This window comes from Oryzias latipes, chromosome 15 (assembly GCF_002234675.1).
Source record: "Oryzias latipes chromosome 15, ASM223467v1".
Taxonomy (NCBI): Eukaryota; Metazoa; Chordata; class Actinopteri; order Beloniformes; family Adrianichthyidae; genus Oryzias; species Oryzias latipes.
This window is the reverse complement of record NC_019873.2, coordinates 8,581,309-8,598,526: the sequence shown is the minus strand read 5'-3', so window position 1 is coordinate 8,598,526 and position 17,218 is coordinate 8,581,309. Positions and strand designations below refer to the sequence as shown.

Here is a 17,218-nt window from a genome sequence, read left to right as displayed (position 1 = left end):
GCCTATGAAAAGGAATTCTTAATCACCCAGAGAGGGAACAAACAGCAGCGTAGCTGAAGGAGTTTGTGTCTGGTTGGGGAGGCTTTCAGGGGGGTTTCTCTGGTGGGACACATAAGGCCTGTTTCCCGAGCTCCCCCCAACACACACACAGACACACACACACAAACACCTCTGGCTGTTTCTTATGACAAAGTAGTTAATATTCATCTGGGAAACTGAATCCAGAACACAGCTAAATTATTAAACCTATGAACTTTTTAGGCAGTAAGATGAACTGATGAGCCACATCGATGAGATACTCCTCTTCTTCACCTGCATGTGTGCGTCCATGTGTTCATGGTCTCTCCTTGTGCCTGGTGATTGGTCTTTAGCCAAGGGCATGCATAATTGATCCCCTACCTGCGATCATTTTCTTGATGTAATTGCCCTAGTAAGATATGATGAAATCTAATGGATAATTTATCCCTGAAAAAAAGACATCCCTGTCAGGTCTTTTTGTTTTGAACTTCGATGTCTTCCGGGTTGAAGCGGCAAATATTTCCGATCTTTAGGGATTTTTTTCTTTGCGAGCAACTGTCAAAGTCAAATGTTGATGGGGATTCAGACCTTTACATGTTTACTTAGCTACAATTTCTAATAAAATGGACCTCTATTCTGTGAGTGAACATGTCCTCAACAACAAATAAATAACAGGATTGCGCAAATAAATAAATCATCTCTCTTCCTAAGTAAGTACTGAAGTGTGAAAGATGGAGCCGTTTATTGAGTTCCCGTAAAGCTTAAAAAAGAAAGAAAAAAGGCAGGAGTAAGTGAATGATATTTATGAATTTTTCTTTTTTTTCTTTCTGGTTGGTGATCCCTCCCATCATCCCTGGTCCTTTTTTTTACACGCGTTGGACTGCAGATGTGTTTCAACTTGTTCTGGACGCTCTCACACTTCTACACATACCTAAAGCTGCCTTTTAGCCTTTTGTTTAACTCCAATCTTTAGACTTGGAGCTTGTTAAAAAAAAAGATTGGCTCAGAAGTAGTATTTTTTACCCGTCTGCCGATAGCCGGGCAGGACAAAGACACACACACAATCGTACACACTCGTAGTGTTTATCTTTGCAGCGTGCGGGGAAATGCAGGCCCCTCTCTGCAATGCTGGGAGAGGTGCTGAGAGAAATGAGGGGAGGGGAAGAAGAAGACTGATAGATGGAGAAGAGGAGGAGAGGGCATAGGGGGTAGAGCGTCCTCAGGGGATGGGGGGGCGAGAAATGGAGAGGGGGCAGAGCGAGGAAGGAAAGGTTGGGTCCTGGTGGCGACTGTCCATTAACAGATGAACTTGGCCGACGTCCAGCTGTTTGATGAGGCGGGTGTCACACACACACACACACACATGAACATTTACATACTGTGTTTCCCTGCTCTGCGTATTAACCCATTGTTGGCTGAAGTGTGGGATCACGTTCCCTGTTTTTGTGCGCCTGTTCTGTCCTACACACACCCATGCAGTTCAGCAGGGCCAGTTCAGACTAGTCGGTGCTGCTACAGATAAAGGAGACAAGTGAAAAACTGCGGGCTGGGACAGATGCAGGAGGAAGTTAAACACATTTATTTCAGCCGCTGCTTGTCCAAATCGGTGTGAGTCTAATGCAACGGCGCACGCTTTAAGCAGTTGGTTGGGGGAGGAGTTGGAGCGCAAAGGGATGAGGGTTGGACATGCCACATTTCTGAGCTGCGGCATGGCATGTGCAGTGAATGCCTTGCTTAAGGGTAGGTTCGTACCTGCTTTCTGTCCAGTTGTAACTTGATGAAGTAACTGGCAGCTTCCCCTCTGTCGAATCCAATGTTTTTTCACTTTATCTTGACACTTTCTGTCCGGCGGTGCTAAAGGAAGACTTGCATGACTTGCTCATGAGCACACTAAAGGTCAAAATGGTGTTTCACATTTTCATAGAACTTATGTGTATTGTTGTATATATGATGGATTAGTCATTACTGGTGGATACGAAATATCTGCAGCAGAAAAATGAGGGGATCTGTACGGGGCATGTAGATGGCAACTTGATATTTCAAAATTGAAGACCACTCAGTGAGCCCATTTATCGAAAATGTTTATGCACAATTTTTCTATGAATATGCTCGGTATGCTCCTGGTGACAGGTATTAGCAAACACTTATACAACACATATGCCATAGTGGTTGTAACTTACTGTGTATCATCCTTACAAAGACTTTACAATACACTTACCACACACACAACTATGGTACGTTCCATTTTCATGATGTTCCTTAAAGTGGTCGGACAAGAGTCAAGGACACTGCAAGACACACCTGCTCTCCCCTTAAGATGCCGCCATAATATGATATGGCATTTTCTTTCCAACTCTGTTATCGGTGGGATTCAATATTTAAGACTCCTAAATGTAAAGTCAAACTTCCAACAAGTCTTCCTATTGATGATGTTCATCACACTGGTTTCCATTACAGCTTTCAGAGAGCTGATAGTCCACTGAGTACTGTCATTAGCAAATAGGTCATGTGGTATGGCAGTCATTTATGGGAGAAGCACGGTTAGATGTCTCCAGGAGCTTGTTCGGAAGTTGTGCGTCCATGTCAGTGTAGGCCGGGCTTGTTCTTTCTCTAGAGACAAATGACATATGCAGATTCTTTAGGGGAAAAAATAGACTTGGTGTTTTTTTCCAAATTCTTAGCAAAACTAAGGGGTTTCATTTTTAAATGTTGCAATCAAGCTTAAAGGTAATGCAGGTGACCAACAAACCCAACTGGCTTGAAATTGGACTGTGAGAGGAAACGGGTACTTTTTGCTAAGAGAAGTGACAGCTGCAAAAAAAGGTGAAACTACATTTAAAACAGCACTATCAACTGGTTTTTAGACAGTAATTGTGCGGTTTTTGATAAAGTGATGGATTTGAAATAAGGATGAAGGTATATTTGAGATAGATTAGGAACTTAGTGAGCATTGTCCTCATTTTCTTCATAAAAGGCATGTTTAAGTTCAACAAAACTGCTACAGATGTCCAACTCAGAAAATATTTCAAACTAAAGTTCTGCTTTGGAACATCCAAACTAAAGCTAAGAAAGATGAAGGTTTTTGATGGGAAGATGGGAACGTCTCAACCTGTTTCCCCTGGGTTGAAGAGGTTAAAGAAGGTCAATCCTGGAGTTGCTTTATATATAGTGTGACCCACAGTCATGTACAGTAAGATGTGGGAAATTCCAGTTACACTTCTGTTTATACCAAACAGAAATTTCACAGCTGTACGTAAACAGACGTCATACCGCTGTCCTTCAGCATGGGTGATTGGACGTGTGCTGGTTAAGGAGGAACCAGGTCACACACTGACTTTAGGTGTCCTTTAGTGACTCTAACAGTTCAAATTATTGGGAACTGTGTTCTGGATGCCCTGTGATGGACTGGTAATACATTCAGGGTGTACCCTGCCTTCACCCAACAGTGGCTGGGATAGGCTCCAGCAACCCTGAAAGGGATCAAGCACATTTAGAAGATGGATGGATGGATGGATGGTCGTGTTCCGGACTGTGGACCAACAAAAGGAAATTCCAAATTATATTTTAGTGCAGAAATTCTAAAATAGCTTAGTAACACAATTAGAACATCAATTTTGACCTTTTACAATATGTGTTTATTTTATAAATGAAGGAGGAGCACCTGGAATTTCCGCTTCACTTTGAATCATAAAAATGGTTTTCTGAACACCTGAAATTCATATTAATGACCCTTTAGAACTAGATCTAGCAGTTTTTGGGCTTTTCCTACTCTAAGTAAAAAATAATTTGCTATAAAAGTATACGCCATAATGTAATAATTGGTGTCTGGTGCCCAGTTTTTGTTACTGTGGATAGTTATCTTTGTTCAGGAAATTGCCTGAATTATGGCGCGATCTAAATCCACGTTTTCTTCAAGACAAGGGGCTTCTTTCACTTTGCACTCTAATCCTGGTGTGGTTTGGCACCTGCAAACCATCAGACCACACAACAGAGGGAAAAGAATTGGAGACACATCTAGGAACAAAACAGCCCATAGAGAAATATTACAGTGTAGTGTTCCCTCGCTGTACCACGATTCACCTTTCGCAATCCCGCTGTATCTGATTTTTTCAGTGCTCTGTAGTCTGTGTCCTGATTGGCTTCTGTACAGACATGAGAAACCTCTCCAGATCTGCATGAATGCTTTTTTGCTGCTTTTTTTCATTCTATATCACTGGACTTATTTTTCTATGAAGGCTTGAACTTTGAGAGTTCCAACACGAGAGAATGTCTGTGTGAGAAAAGTGTAGAAAGTGTGTAGTGAGGGGTTTTAAAACATCTATAATCCTACTTCACGGATTTGACCTATCAGGGGTTATTTATGGAACGTGATAAACGAGGGAGCACTTTAGTACAACTAAAAGAAAAATGGGTAAAGAAATCTCATCAATAATTGGCGGTTTGTTGTCACCACTCGACATTTTCAGGTGGTTTAATTCACTCAGTGATGTAGGAAAACAAAAAGAAAGTGTGGCATCTTTCAACATTCAGTGGAACCTGGTTTCCAAATTTAGGGCATTTTTTCGTACACATTTCCAACCTTAACCCTAGAAAATTTAGCTTCTGGGAACAGATAGAGATTTATCACACAAATGAGGCTTTTCAATCGAATCCTGATTAGCACACAAGTGGTGTTCACCATTGTTTATAATCCTGTAGAATTAGCTTGCAAGTTAATCACCACCTTTGTTAACCTGTTATGCTGCCTTTATTTCTTTAGCAGGTATCTGTATACTCAAATAGCATCATTGTTGTGTAGATATTTACTTTCTCTTCTGTTTTCCTTGATTTTTGACCAAGACTTAAGTATTCCTGTTTAACGAGTCACTCATTTGATGTCTTTAAATACTTTTTCAACTAAATGTAGTAATTTGTTGGTTTGCGCCTAAGTGCTGCTGGACAAATCTAACATTGAGCCTGAAATGTCATTTTGACACATGACTTTTTCAACCCCAGAGGGGTTTCATGTGGGTATTTGCATCAGGGTCTTGGCAATGTTGCTAAGATCAGTGATTGTTGCCGCAAATCCGGTATAGGCAGACCATAATTTCAGCACACGCTCGCATGCACTCCCCAAGGCTTGTAAGTGGTGTTACTTACCGGTCTTACCTTGTGGTCATATCTCTGCTCGCCCCCCATCTGCAGGCTGTTTGTGGCAGCATTTGCTGCATTAAAATTGAGAGCTGTTTGGCTTGGAGCTACCATATCGGCCACCTTCTTTTCTGCCGCGCTCTAATCTTATGTAAACACAGCAATCAGCTCCCAGCTCACTCTGGCAGATGCAGGCCAGCAGTGATGTGCCAGTGTGATATATCCTTCTAAACCCCGGATTAAAAGTTTGGAGGCAGGGGGCGGTTAAGGGGAGGGGAGTTTTTATGGGAGTTGAGGGGTCAGCTGTCATCTTTTTAGCGTATTTCTTTGTGAGCCAACAAAACGAGTCTGAAGTGAGGCCAAATCTTGGTCTGAATCTCTGTTGCTTTCAAGAATGTGACTAGATTGTCAGAAGGCATCAACGTAGACGGTTTTAATTGTTCACGCTTTGACTCACCAAGGTTAGAAACCAAAGGAGATTGGTAGATCTATTCTTCCAGCCTCCCTGATATTCACAAAGAGAAGAAACGTACAGTTTGGATGAAAATAAGAAGCCTAAAATCTATAACAAAGATAAAAGGAATAAAGAAACAAAAAGACATCTAGCGAAAGAGACATGTTATGATGTGACCCATGTAGCCAAGACAGCATATGTCTTCCAAAGAAAATATTTTACACATCTGTGTGTGTGTGTGTGTTTGTGTGTGTGTCCCTGGCTCTCTGAGTGTATCTGTGTCTGTGAATGATCTATGGTTTGTGTTTATCTCGCCATATTTCGGCCTGGCCTGCCGTCACCGACGTATGAATGATAAATTGCGGATGTCCATCGGATTCACCCGAGCACCTGTGGTCCCTCGCTCCCCAGGCAGCATGGCAAGAGAGCAGAAATAATAGATAAATAAAATAAAGCAAGGAGAAAAATAAACATAAACACCTCTCAAGGATACATGGAAATTTTTGTTAATCTCTCAACGTTTTCAGGACATTTTTGGAAGAAGAAACCTCTTCAGTTGCTGCAGTCTAGGTTTGAAGCTGTTTCCTGTTTGTTTGATGAACTCAAAGACACATAAAAAACTGTCTGGGAATGTCTGGATGGTAGTTCTCTGTACGTTTTTAAACCAAACGGTACTATTTCCCGTCCATGTCCGCTTTCTTCACCTTGTTAGCCTTTCTTTATCGTCTTTAAAAGTGCAGCTTTGTCAAAGAGAAACACCTGCGTATCCTGTCTTTATCTACCTGCTTTTATCAGCTGCTTATGAAGTTCCCTAACTGCAGATAAAGGAGATTTGAGCTTCCCACTCCACCGGCAGGTTATTGTTCGATGGGTAAATGAAGATTATCTGAGGCCGAATGCGATAAAGTAGCAATGATTTTATGAATCAGAAGCCTTCTTGTTTTACAGTTCAAGTGTTTCTTACTAGAAAGGGGACAAATGGAATAAAAAAAAAGCAGCACAAGGGGTAGACGTCAGATTTGTCAGATTTGACACATACCCTACTTTATTCACTAAAAGGCGCACTTAAAAATGCTTCAAATAACGACTTATAATTGGAGCACCTTATAAACAGATTCATTCTGGTTTTTCTTACTGATGTCAAAAAGATTCTGAGAAGCAAGCGCCGCTCTGTCAAAATGTTTGGTTGGGTGTTATTGTGAATACGCTAACATGGCTAACACGTAGCAGTTTTTTTTGTCGTTTTTCACATGTTCCTAACAAGGTTGGTAGTTAGCTTGTCACAGTAATGTCTGTTTTAGTGGTATCAGTTAGCTTTTTTACGTGTTGCAAACACTGACTGTAAATGAGAACTGGACTGAGTAACCCCTCTCCCCTCGCATTCCAAATAGGATGTACCCTCTGGCTCCAAGAAGTCAAAATCCCATAGACTTCTATAGATAAATAAACAACTGTTACTCAGTTATTCTATTGGTCAGAATAACCTTTTTTTCTCAGATTCATCTTTTTCCTAATCCTACATTTTTTTAAATTATATTTTTACTTAACTGTTAGTTATTTAAGTTTTAAACTGACCAATGAAATGCCTCAGTTAAAGCATGACCGCCACTTCGTTTGATTGACAGATTCTCCCGAGGTGGATTTCAGTGGAAGCTGTGTGGACTTCAAACACGATCACTCCTGATTGGCAACAGTAGTTGCCATAGAATCGTTGACTCAGACCACTCGTACCAATCACTGTCGTTTGGCTCCAACATGGCCAAAGAAATGTTGACTGAATTGGCTTCATTTTGCTGGAGCTCTAAGTAAGGCCTTTTCTATGGGTGATGTCACACTCGCTCAGTCCAGTTGTTGCATACAGTCAATGGTTGCAAACAAGGTTGGGAATTACATGTATTGTTAATTTGTTAATACGCTTACGTGTAATACTGCTAGCCAGGATAATACTTCTAACCCGGCTAGCACTTCTAACTAACTGACTTTTTATCTCGCTTAATGTGCCTTATGATTCGGTGAGCATCATGTGACACGAGTCAGAAACAGACCATTCATAGACGCTGCGGTGCGTCTTATAATCCAGTGTGTCTTACAGTGTAATAAATATGGTAAGTGAGAATAATAGTGTTGGCTTTGATATGAAAAAGAAGAGAAATAAGTGTTGCATAGGGACTTTTGTGATTTTTCAGGCTCCCCTACCATGAATATTATGAAAATGCTTCCGTTTCTTTTTTATGAAGCAGCTGGTGGCAGATTTGTTTGTCAGAAATAACTTGTCAGCTGAGTTTCAGTTGTGTTTGCTTGACTGGCTGCGTTGTGGAGGCTCTCACCCCGCCGTCCCTCTGCTGTGTTGCTGTTTGTCTCAGTAACAGTAAATACCCTTGCTAACTGACACAGATCCACCTTTCTACTTGGCCGAACACACAGAGACGGCCAGCTCTGTGCGTATGTGTGTGAGTGAAAGAGTGTATTCTCCAGTGACCCTCTGCCCTCTGGTTTAAAGGGACTGAGTGAGCACACACACACACTCCCTGCAGCTTTTCCCTTTTCAGAGATAAAACACAGGTTTAATCTTTGACACCGTGTCCAAACTGGCCTCTTTGCAGGTGAGAAAAGCCTCCTGGGGAGTATGTTTGTGTGTGCGGGTAACTGTGTGTGAGAAGCTGTTAGTTTCGCTGTAACCTAAATGTGGAGGACAATAGCCTGCAGGCTGTGTGTGTGTGTGTCTGCACTGTGTACTGTACTGGATGTCTTCTTTGGTGCCTCTTGTGTTTATGTGTTCCAGATTTCTTTTTACCTCTGTGTGCTTCACACCTTCTGCCTTGGGTTCTATTTGTATGATTCGGCAATATATTTATTTATTTGCTCATTTATATTCATCTTTTTTTAATAATGATTTTGTTCTTTTTACTTTCTGCTAAAAAGTCCTCAAAACAATTCCTTTATCTGTGGAAAGTGGTTCCAATGACAACGAGGACACAAAGTAACTGGAGTCTTGTTTGTAGAATTTGGTTTCATTCTGAAAGAAAAAGAACTGTATTTTACTTCCAACAATTCTTTATTAAGAACTTTTTTGTTTTCCATCTACTGTGTTTACACATTATGAAATAGTAAATTCTTTTCTTTCATCTGTAAAAAATTAGGTTCAAATGTTCTCAAACATTTGTCTTTTCTCTGAATAAAAAGCACCAGGAGTCAGTGCTGATGGCTGTGAAATCCCAGCTGAATGTTTCTGTGTGGAGTTGAGGCTTTCTGGACGGGAGTGTGTTTTCTGTGCACTGCAGAAAAACACAAGTTTGAACATTTACTAATTTCAAAATACAGTTTTTGTCTTAAAAGATCAGGAGAGCAAAACCTTTTTTAAAGAAATCAAACCCAGACAAATTCTAATAGTTCCACTGGCAGATTTTTTTTTTACTTAAAGGAATAAAGCTATTATTCTATACAAATATATTGTTTTGAGAAGTACATATTTTTTCCGTGCAGGTGATCTAGCTCTTAACTAATTGAGTAAACCTTTGGGGTTCTTTTGTGGTAGGTGTACTCCGCCTCACAACTGTTGGTCACACAGGCAAAACACAGAACAGAAAGAAGCTAATTTGAAAAACAGAAGAACAGAATGGATGGATCCCCTTTCTGACAGAACGCAGTATTTTATCGAGGCTGGAAACCGGCACAGGGAGATCCAGATGCTGTTCTAAGTAGAATGATACCTGTAAAATGTTTTAAAATTGATAAAACTGAATTACCTTTTCCCTTGTATGTTAGATTAGGGAAATTACCATATTTTCCGCATTGTAAAATGTACTTAAAAGTTTTATTTTATTGAAAAAATGACAGTGCGCTTTATAATCTGGAGCGCCTTTTAGATGGATTAATTCCGGTGGTGCTCAATGGTGTTAAATATGTTCTTTTTGCGAGTTGCAATCAAGGTTGGGTGTTGTTGTGAATATGCCAACGTCGCTAATGTGTAACATTTTTTTACATGTTACTAGCCAGATTTGGAGTCAGCCTAGTCATAGTAATGTTTGTTTTAGTTCTCCGGATCAGTCTCATCTGTCTTATTTTTTTGCTACTAACAAGATTGGAAGTTACAAGTATTGTGAATACAATAACGTTGGTAACGGGTAGTGTATTACCAACAAGTTCTAGAGTCACTGTGGACGAGGTTAATAAAGCCTGACTGACCGCTGAACTTAACTCTGACTTATTTGTCTCGCTTAATACGCCTTAGACTATAGTTGGGTGTGCCTAATGCATGACATAATTATTAAAAATAGTGCATTCATTGACGGTGCGCCCTATAATCCGGTTCACCTTTTAGCACAGAAAATATGGTCTTAAACATTAACTGATGACTCTAGACATGAAATTTTGAAACTGTTTAGAATGCAGACTGTTTAGGGTGAGGCAGAGAAAGTTGGCAACACTCTTGCTCTTTAGGACGTTAAAATCAATCTCAGATGGTAACATGATCATTTGACGTGTTGCCACGAGTTGAGCTGACCCTGCAGTGGAAATCCGTCCTGGTGGCCAATTCAAGGCTAGAACAGAAACACTGAAGCTGTGTTTCTGTTCCTTAGGCTTCTTTAAAATCCCACAATTCCGGATTCTGCTGCAGCCCGCTGTGATGATAGTGATGTTTTAAATGGAGATATTGACCTTTTAGGAATATTTACCATGTAATGCAATTATAGCAGTAATGGATTTGGCCCGCTGATCTTTTTATGCGCTGTGTCAGTGGGCCAGTAAAACATTGCTGGCTTTATTACAACGCTGAGACTCGCACACACCATGCAGACCAGGCAGGCCCTGTGCTCATTTGCGTGTGTATGTTCAACATCTATAATCCCCCCTCCCTTGTGCAATCACACGCTGGCTCTAACACGCATGCACGCAGGCACACGTGCACACCAGACCCCTTTCTGTCTGCCAGGTCGGACAGCAGACTGCCAGCAAAAAAAAAAAAAAAAGAAAAAAAGAAGAAGGGGCTGTGTTTGGGGTGAAGACTCATCTGCAGGGGTTAGTGGGAGATAGCCACACACACATGGATGAACACACACCCCCGCCATCCCACTGCCTATTTAGATTAGAAGGGTTTAATAGCAGAGCACAGCTCCAGAGCTCTGGTCATCGGCCTCACACAAGTTTTTCAGGAGTTCTGGCTCTTTGGCTGTAAAGGGGTTTTAGCTGTTAAACTGGGGCCGAGCTGCATTTGCTTTTGCTAATGACGGTCCTGCGTCCAATCTAATACAAGCTCAAAAGCATTCATAACAAGCTATTGAGGAGTAAGGAAGCTAAAAATAATGCCAGCTTTGTTTTTTATTGTAAGGTTTTGCACTATGGTGGGACTTTTTTATTAGTTTAAAGTCCCACTGCAATCATCTGCTATTTTTCTCTATATAGAAAAATGCCACAATGACATGTTAAAAATACCAAAAACTCAACTTTTTTTGTCTTTGAGGTTGTGTTTCTTCAAAACCTAAAGGGCAACAACATCTGAATAGACTTAGCTGCTCTTCAGCTTGTTGTGTTCACAGTGTAATGTTTCACTGTCCAATAAAGTTATCCCAGCTGCCTAGAGCTTTCATCTCCATAGTGGTCATCAATAGACATCAACTTTTAGTTTTTCTATTATCTAAAAGAGATCTGCATGAGTTTCAGGCTGATAAGCTGTAAAACACTCAACCTGAAGTTTCCTCTTGAGTGTCTAGGGGGTAAAAACAGGTGTAGTTGGAATGATATTATCAGTGTGACCGCTGACACACTTTTGGGGTCACTGGGTTGCTGGAGCCTATCCTAGCTATTTTAGGGCGAAGGCGGGATCCACCCTGAACTGGTCACCAGTATGTTTCAGGGCCACACACTCACATTCACACATAGGGGCAATTTAAAGTCACAACTTAACCCATTAAATAAGTTTGTGGACTGTGGGAGGAAACTGGAGTTCCCGGAGAAAACCCACTCATGCACGAAGAGCACATGCAAACCCCACACAGAAAGATCCCACCCGGGATTTGAACCAAGGCCTTCTCACTGTGAGGCGAGAGCGCCATTTACCACACAGTCCGGGACAATGAAAAGCAGCTGCACACGAGTGATCCACAAAAGCATCCTGGGATTTTTTTATGTTTAATAGAGCCTGTCGAGTCCCATCATAGACTCTGACTTTGTCTGAGTTGGAAACAAAGCTTCATTTTTGGGGGTTTTATTTTCCAGTTTGCTCTGAAAGGCGTCATCTTGTCATCAAGGTGGCTGCTGACAGCTGCAGTTCATCACACTCACTGGTCAGTTCCTCTTTCACACATCTGGGTGCAGGCTCCACAAAAACAGGTACTGAGAGATCCGAACGGCCGCTGAGGCGAAACGCGTCGCCTGCACTGGGACTAATGTGAGAGTGATTTGTGTGTATACAACAGCATTTGTGCTCTTGTGTGTTTGTGAGTCAGAGCAGTTTGTGCTCTGGGTTCTGGTTGTCTAGTTTAAATATACCAGCAGAGCATGAGAAAGATTCTCCCGTTTTTTTTTCTTGATTGTGGCCACCAGCCTTCTCACACATATAACCGCTAAGTCACGGCCTGCCCCAGCTGATATTACACCATCTCTGAGGAGCCATCTTAAAGCCAGAAGTGAGTTTGCAGAGCCATGATGGCTGTCCTCTGTCATTTTTATATACTCCAGCCGTTTCTTTGGCTCCTTCAAGTGCTTGCCATGCAAAAAAAGAGGAAAAAAAGGAGGTGAAGTGGTTGAAGGATCGTATCAGACAAGCAAAGAACAACAGCTTAGGGAAGAAAAAAGACTGAAAAAAAAGAATGAAATCCTGTCTGAGACGAGGAGGGCAGATGATAAGATATGCCGTGCAAAAGGCAACAGTTAGCCTGTGTCTTTGCAGCATGCCAGTCTAGCCTAAATATGGCACGCTTGTGACACGTTCCACCCCCACACACTTTCTCGTATAGTTTCTGCGAAAAATATGAATAAATTCCTCCTTACAACAGTGCTGAGTAAATTCTGCATTCTCCCTGCACACAGCAGATACAAGAAAAAACAGTCGGATTCCCTTTTTTGTGACGTTTCAAACAAAAGGCCACAGACGGCGTTGGTGCTCACATTGATAAGGGCTCCACTAATAACCCAAACAGAACGGTCAGTTCCAGGATGTTTCTTCCAAACATTTGTTTTCACAAAGCACACCAGCTTAGCTTGAGGCTATTGTCTACAGCCCTATCCCTTTCTCTCCAACCAATGGGAAAGCTGATTCCTAAACAGGCCCTACAGCCTGGGGGGAAAACTGCATAGGGTGGGGGCCATAAATCATACTTTCAGAGTAAAGAGCAGGTTCATTCTACATCTAAAATGTGCAGCTATTTAGAGTTGCAGACTGAAGTGAAAATAACCTTAAAGTAGTGTTAAACGTGCCGCATTGGGACACTTTACCACCTCTAAGATTTGGAGCATCTTCAAGGAATAAACTGATAAATGAATAAACTCCCGGCTGGGTTCTTAAAAATGAATAAATATAAAAAGAGCCAAAATGTCTATATCTGTTAGTCAGCCTTTTTTGCCAATACTGTGAAGACACTTTTTCACCAATTGCTAGTTTCTTTTCAGGACGTGCAGCTGCACACGAGTGATCCACAACCATTTCTATACATTGTTTGGTTTATATATTTGATGTATTTAACCTGTCACCCCTGACCCAATGGATACAGTGGTCCTTTGTTTATTGTGGGAGTTACGTTCTAAAAATAACGTTGGGTGATATCCACTAAGTAGGATTATTGATGTTTTAAGGCTGTAAAATTCCTCCCTATACACTTAACAAACTTTTTTCTGTTGTTTAAACTCTCAAAGTTCAAACCTTTGTAGACAAATAAGTCCATTTTATAAAAGGAAAACAAATCTGATCGTGAGCGAAGATTTAGGTTGATTTGAAAAGCTGAAGACATTCTGTACTGAAGACACGATACAGAGGAGATTGATTGACAAGGTCAACAGCCAATCAGCACGCAGAGCACAGTGGGCTGTAAAAATATAGTGAGAGACCACTGTACTCAAAACTGTTCTTGTTTTTCATTCACATTTACTAAAATTTAAGTTTGGTACCATTTTTTTCCAATCTCTTAAAGTCTCTTTTTACAGTATTTAGCAAAAACTTGCTTAAAATGTACAGACTTAAAAAAAAAGGAGCAGAACCTCAACAACAATTCAACTTGTAATCTAGTCACTGACAGCCTTCAACTTTTATAGTTACAGGGTTTTTTCAGATTCATTGCAAAAGTCTTAATTTTTTTTTAAATGAAATCTTTCATGTACAAAATCAAAATCCACAAAAAGCAGACTAATCATAGTAATTGCGGTTGAAACCATCGTGAAGTTTCACTTTCAGAGCTGCATGTGAGCCTACAATCCATTCTGCACAGGAGCTCTTGAAGCTTTGAGGAACCACAAACGTAACTCTAAAACCATCCCTAATATAAACATTCATAATAACAGATTTCATTTCTTTAAATTGACTGAATGAGGAGTTTTGAATTTCACCCATCACAGCAAATCTGTAGTCAAAGGGGGAAGTTGTAAGGTGACCTGCTGCTTTCAGGACAGGCTCATTGTTGGGTGTTTACGGTTTCTCTGATCTCTCTTTTCTCTCTAAAAACTTGCAGAGGGGCGAGTGGTTACTCTGCCTCACTGCACTACTCAAGATAAGCATTCAGGAAGTGTTCCTTTAACCCGCATGACCCCGACAGATAGCACCAAACTGAATCCCACCCACCCGCACTCACACAAGCACGCCTCCGTCCCCTCTGGCTCTTCCTCCTCCTATAGGAAGATGTATAGGCAGGAGAGAAGGGGGCGGTTAGGACACATTTTTTTGGCAGCAGTAAGTAGGCAGCAGTGTACTCCCCCAACACCCACACACACACACACAGACACACGCAGACACAAACACAGACACATACACAGAACTACATTTCAACTTGATTTAACAGGCTCAGCTGCACAGAATAAAAGATGGAGACTGAGAGGGATGGGGGGAGTGTAAGTTACAGGTAGCGGGACTGGAAAAGGGAAGAAAAAAAACCTGCCGTTGTAGAAGTGCTTGAAACAGAAATGGTGTGGAGTGATTTTTATGGGGTCATGGAACAGCTGCCCTGCTGTAAAGAGCACGCCCGTGGTCAGGAGGCATTCATTTGAAGACATAACTGATTGCTTTACGGCGTCCACACACTAAACAGCCATGCGAGGTACATAAATAAAAGTGAAACAGGATTTTTTCTTTTGAGCCTGTTTTTAAAAAGCAGAGTTTATCTGCTCCGGGGGCTGTTTTAATTTAACAAATTACAAATTGTTGCCCAGTGTCTCTGTGTGAGACAGTTTTTAGGCTGTGATTAAATAAACAACAAACACTAATTAAAAATGTTTGGCTAAAAAAATGGAGCTTAAATGAATATTTTTTAAGGTTTAGTCCCTGAACTCACCGGTGATTTTTTTTTAGAAAATATTCATATTTTGGTTTGTTTTTGGAAATAAACATTTTATCTGTGTCTCTACATGTTTTTTTGTTATAAAACATAACTGTTAGATCTCAATTTTTACCAGTCAAAATTGTTTTTTAGATCAGTAGTAGGTTTATTGTGAAATTTTTGTCTAATAGGATCTAAAATATTCATGGGGCTGTCCTAAAAAGATGGAAGCATTGCCACAAAGAACGGTTTTATAGATAATTTAGTGGAGCATATTGTGAAGTAGAAAAAAAGCTCCAAAAGGCCCTATATAGGGTTAAATTATATAGACATGAGGGAATTACATGCACTTCTTCTGGCATGGACATTTTCAAAATCAGTGTTTTAACAGCAAAATCAGCACTGTTTTAAAGTCTGAAGCTGTTTCTGATGATAACTGAGATGACAAGGCGCACCATGCTTTGACGCTGAAGTGGCCCGGAAGCCTCCTGTTGCTGGAAGCGTCCCTGAAAGTCTTGGCTGGGTCTAAACACTGGACACTCCCAGACTCAAAGGGTGATAAGCAGCATTGGTTTTTCTTCCAGGCGACTGACCTTCATCAGAAAGTGCCATTTTTTTAAGGGTTGTCTAACAGCTGTTATGAAAATGATGGCCTTGTGGGTTATTAAAAGCTAATGAGGAGGAGAAAGACATCCAGCGCTTAATGTGAGGTGTGTGCGTGGGGGCGTGCGCGTGTCGGTCCCTAAGGGCGCCTGAATGTTTCCTCTTTCTTTTCGTCTTCTGTCTGTTTCATCCCAGGACCCTGGAAACATGGCCGAAGTGCTGAATGACCTGCTGTGGAAGCTGAATACGGTTTACACAGCACACACAAGTGTGTGTGTTTGTTAGATGATGAGTGATGTTTTTGTTGTTTTTTTTCCTCCCCTTCGCTCCTGTTTAAATGGGAGCATGGAGAGACCAGACTGGGGATACAAAATAAAGAGCAGAAAAAAGGAGTTCGAGGAGGGAAACAGTGTTAAACAGGTATGCTCAAGCAGCTGTCTCTTTCTAGGAAAGAAAAAAAAAGCCTCCATTTGTGTTCAGCTTTAAATCGTGTCTGAACCTGATGAGATTCCCAGCACTTGCCATTTGTAAGGAATGTTCCCAATTCAGTGCTTGTCAGGAGGCTTTGCAGCATCAGGAGCTGCAGCTGCAGACAGGATCTCCTTTGGTGCATTGATTTTGTCTGAATTGTTGCACAAGATCCTGCGTTAAAAACAAAAATGCAAAACATTCTTGTAACTTAAAAACCCACTTTGATAAAAAAAAAATCACGTTTCTGGTGCTTTTAACATGTTATTGTGGCTTTTTTCTAATGATGGAGGACATATACATAGAAAAACTAAGTTCAAAATGTATTTCTGAGTGTTATGAGTTCATTTGTGACAGAAAATACGCGGGGCAACCACAAGCTGCTTGTGCCAAGCTCTCAGCATCTCGCAGGGAAAGGGGGCGGGGTTGCTCTGCACCAACAGTCCTTGCTCCGAGGCAAGAGCGCTGCCCACTACACCATTGTGCAGCCCTGAAAAAGTCTAATAAAAGACAATTTTCTGTCTGTGTTGCTGAAATAGAAAACATTTGTGGCATGGGAATTGTAACAGTAAGTTAATACATGTCAGAGTTAGCTGTTTGAAAAGAACAGAGGCTCGTCCTACCACCTCTCTGAGAATTAGCTGCAGACAGACTAAAGAGAGATATTTTTACTTTCTCTGTCTCTATCCATCAGTCGGTTTTCTCTTTATAATGTGAGCATCCCTGCTGGATGCACAGAGCAGTGATGTTACTGATGCACATGTCCCTTTTACAAAAAGAATGAAAACATTTTCTCAGGGCCTTTGAAGTGCCATGCTAAATTAAAAATGAGTACAGTATTTTCAGCATTAAAAATCACAAATCACATAGTAAAAAAAAACAGGAAAAAAAACACACACTTTAGGGAGAAATTTATTGAACAAAACACAGGAACATGGACACGCTTAGAGTCAATTTAACTTTTTGTATTACTTCTAATCACTAAGTATATTGAATTGTTCATCCTCTATGTCACTTTGGAACAATTTCACCAATTTAAGACCGACACACACCTACAGCGCCCTCTAATGATTTTTGATTTTTT

General features: G+C 40.9%; 1 protein-coding gene across 1 annotated transcript in view; it reads left to right on the top strand.

Annotated features, from left to right (window-relative positions):
- The window catches only part of LOC101158718 (B-cell lymphoma/leukemia 11A), a 54,531-nt gene that overhangs the window by 11,690 nt on the left and 25,623 nt on the right, over positions 1-17,218 (top strand). The gene's annotated exons all lie outside the window — the stretch shown is intronic.